This window comes from Mandrillus leucophaeus, unplaced genomic scaffold (genome assembly GCF_000951045.1).
Source record: "Mandrillus leucophaeus isolate KB7577 unplaced genomic scaffold, Mleu.le_1.0 Scaffold80, whole genome shotgun sequence".
Taxonomy (NCBI): domain Eukaryota; kingdom Metazoa; phylum Chordata; class Mammalia; order Primates; family Cercopithecidae; genus Mandrillus; species Mandrillus leucophaeus.
The window spans coordinates 692,388-696,321 of NW_012108697.1; the positions used below are offsets into that span (position 1 = coordinate 692,388).

Genomic DNA, 3,934 nt, shown 5'->3' on the forward strand with positions numbered 1-3,934 from the left:
CATTTCCTCTAAATGGGTGACTTCAAATTTCTCATTATTCTATTATAATATTTTGGGGGTAACACAGGTTTTTTAATAAATAAATAAGTCCACTAGTGGGTAGGCTAAATAATGCCCTCCCCCTAGATGTCCATATCCTAATCCCTGAAACCCGTGAATTTGTTATCTTACATGGCAAAGGCTCTTTGCAGATGTGGCTAAATTAAGGAGTTTGCAATGGGGAGATTATCCTGGTTGGGCCCAGTGTAGTCAAATGGGTCCTTATACTAGGTAACAAGGAAGCTCAATGTCAGAAAAGAAGATGTGATGATGAAAGCAGGGTTTGGGGTGATGCCACTTCTGGAAGGGGGCCCTGAACCAAGGCACGAGGACAGCTTTTGGTACCTGGAAAAAACAAGGAAGTCAGTTCTCTCCTAGAGCCTCCAGCAGGAACGCAGCTTTGCCAACCCACTGGTAACTTCTGACTTCTGTATGAGAACAAGGTTGTGCTGTTTCAAGTCACTAACTTTGTTGCATTTTGTTTATAGCAGCAGTAGGAAACGAATACAACCAGAATGTAAGAGGAACTTTCCATTGGAGTCCTTTTTAAAGAGTAGGGCCTCTTTAAAGAAATATTCTTTTTGGACTGTCCTAAATTGTTTATTAGGAATGAATTTTACAATCTTTACTTATATCAGTGGTAACGGTGGAGCTGGAGAGTCTTGTGTCTTCTCCACGCTGCACAGCGAGAACCACCAACAGTGTGGTGGAACTTATGACCCTTTCCAAGGCCACGGCTCTTTTGGCCTGCAAATGTCAGCCCACACATCTCCCTGTGCTTGTGGACTGGTTTGGTGATCCACTGGGTGTCAGGATTTCTTCTGATGGCTTTATGGAATGGATCAATGAGGATAACCTCAAAAAGTCTGTATGTGGAATCTTTACCAACCCAGTAAGAATTCTAGGACTGTTAGAGCCCCACAGTGGCATTTAGCTCACTCCTCTGCAACGGACTGAAGGTTTTGGGCAAACTTTAGCTGGTTAACACCATGATGGACAGGCTTGCTGTAAGTTGCACCCTTAGGAACTGGGCGTTTTCGGCCACCACGATATACACGAATCCTACATATAACATAATCTTGCTTGGCCTTGTAGGCCAGTCAGCCTGCTTTACGGGGCCTGGTGCGGTGGGGCCTGGTGGAGTGGTGAGCCCTGTGGACAGCAGAGAGCTTGCGGTACTGCCAGCAGTGGACCCTCAAGAGAAAGTGCATGACATCACACTGCTTCTTCCTCCATAGCTCCTGGATGTACTTGTATGCACCCACCTTGGTTTAATGGATGACTGCTGCCAGGTGGAAAGGAAAGAGCTTTTCTCCACTAAAGAAATATTTTTACACTTTTTTTGAGGGCATTTTTAAAAAAATTAACCCCTCCACAGTTACTTCTTATAAATTCTCTTTCCTTTGGGAATTTTTGCTCCCAAGAGAAACAGTACAACCTTAGAGCAACTGAGCAAAGTTAGGCTGACTCTGAGAAGTTAGGCCAAGTTGAAGCACCACACCAGGCCTCAAGCAATTAAAAGACCTAAGGCTTCAGGTCATGGTTGGATGTGAGATCTCAAATTCTATTATTAGATTGTTTTTCTCCTCTCTGCTCACAAACAAGCTCTCTTCCATATGCCAAGCATGATGGCCATGAAATTCAATACACATCGAATTAACTTAGGAACTCCCTGAGGAAAGAGGACTCAGGATCACTATGGCAGAAAGGTCCCAGGAGGACTCCAATTGACCTAGCTTGGATCACATGATCAAGTTAGATTCATCACTGTGGCCAGGGAGATGATATACCCTGATTGGTTGGTCTGAGAGATAGCATACTCTGATTGGCTGGTCTGGGAGATGAGCCTGCCCCGTGGCAGGAAGTTGGGTCAGCTTTAACCAAACCTCACAGAATGGGTTCCCCATAGAAATTAGAGAGTTAAAAATTAAATATCAATGAAAAGCAGAGATAAAAGACCATGTCATTGTGGAGGGGGAGAGAGAGAGAGAGAAAAAAAAAAAGACTCTCTTAGGACTTTCTAGTTCTTGGATATAATGCTTCATGACACCTAGCCACATTGCCTGTGGATTCAGGAGTATCCTGCATGCTTCTGACAAACTCTCTCATTTCTTAAGTCAAGAGTGTTTATATTCTTGGCATCTAAATGATTCCCAACCAAGAAAGACCAAAGTAATATATCTTTAATGAACCAACGTGTCAGGTGATGTTTTATTGATAACAGTATTTTTGATACCTGTGATGGAATTCTTTTCCCCAGTAATAGCCCCCTGATTTTCTTTGGGGCAACGCTCTGGATTCCCTTGTTTTGGATAAGCCTGGTCAAGCCAAAGTTCTGGGCATGGGATAGGTGATTCAAGTCTGCCAATCAGCCTGGGGCCACAGGGATTAGTTCAAGGGTGGGCAGTTGATCCAAGGTCCAAGTTTTTTTGTGGAAACCATTGAGACTCCTTCTGCTGAGCTTGAAGCTTTGAGGACATAAGAGACTCTGGAATCCATCTTACCAGCATGAAGGCAAAGCTTGCCTGAGGATGAAAGAAAGAAGATCAGAAAGTGAAGGTAAGACAGCTGACCCCTGAGGATGTAGCCGGAGCATACGGATCTAACTGTGTGCTTAACCAACTCCTAGATTTTCAACTATGTAAACCAATACATACTCTTTTGCGCTTACACTAGCTTAGGTTAGACTTCAGTCACTTACCACAGAAAAAGTTTTTACCAATATTTTAATTTATATATTGTTTCAGTTATATTTGCATCTGTAATGTATTGCTATGCAACAAATCACCCCTAAATGTAGGGTCTTAAAATAACAATGATGTTTTCTTTCTGTGATTCTGTGGGCTAAACGAGTGAGCCTTCTGTTGGCCTTGCTTAGGCTCACCCATGAATCTGCACCCCACTGGTATACCAGGTTAGGGATGGGTTTCGCTCAGCATGTGGTCATCCATCCTCAAGGAGGCTAGACTATTCCTCTTCACATGGCAATGACAGGGCAGTGTTCGGGGCACACATCAATATACAAATGCTTACCAGACTTCTACTTATATCATGTGTGTAGATGTCCCATTGGCCAAAACACATGTTGTGACCAATCCTAGCGTCAGTGATTCATGCTATAAAGTAGCATGAATAAAAGAAGGATGATACATTGAGATCATTTATGCAATGATTTACCAGATTCTTAAAAAATTTCTAAGTGCTTCTCTGTGCATTAGCTTATTTAAGCATCATAATAACCCTGTGAAATACTCAAAATCAGTATCAATTTTGTGTCAGTTAGGCTCCAATTAGGAGAGAGAAATACCGCCAGAAATTTAAACAGAAAAAAGTGTAATATAAAGAGTTATCAATTGGTAATAAGGAACTAGCAACTGGGAATGGGAGGAGATAAAAGAGAACTCTGAAGACTAACCTAAGAGTCGGGGAGAGTGACCAAGAAAAGAACAAACTTGGAAGGTAGGCCGAGTTTCACACCTTGTGGCAGGCAGGAGGAGCACACCTGTGGCCCACTGGATAGAGGAGAGGTTTGCTGAGTTGTCCCGGGCCAGAGCTGGTTATCAACTGGTGGGCTGAGGCTGGTGAGCAAGGAACCATGAGTCTCTCACCAGTGTGCCAGCCAAACTTGCAAGAGCAAACTTGCAAGAGTATGAATGTCCCTGGCCATCCTATATGCATGCCATCCATGTATAGCTATGTCATAGGAGCAAGTGGGAAAGAATAACACAGGAACTGGGAAAAGAAGCCTCTTCCACCTGCGGAGTCCCTGTGGCCCTCTCTATTGACAAAGCTGTACACAGTGCCGGCTGACAGAGGTCAACAGTTATAGGGTCCAGCTCTACAGTATCACAAAACAGAACAACAAAGGGAACTGAGAAGCGATCAGTTGAAAAGG

At 43.5% G+C, this 3,934-nt stretch overlaps 1 pseudogene; it reads right to left on the reverse strand.

Moving 5' to 3' along the window:
* Positions 1 to 673: 673 nt before the first annotated feature.
* LOC105530163 overlaps positions 674 to 3,934 on the reverse strand; it is a 23,878-nt pseudogene continuing 20,617 nt past the window's right edge.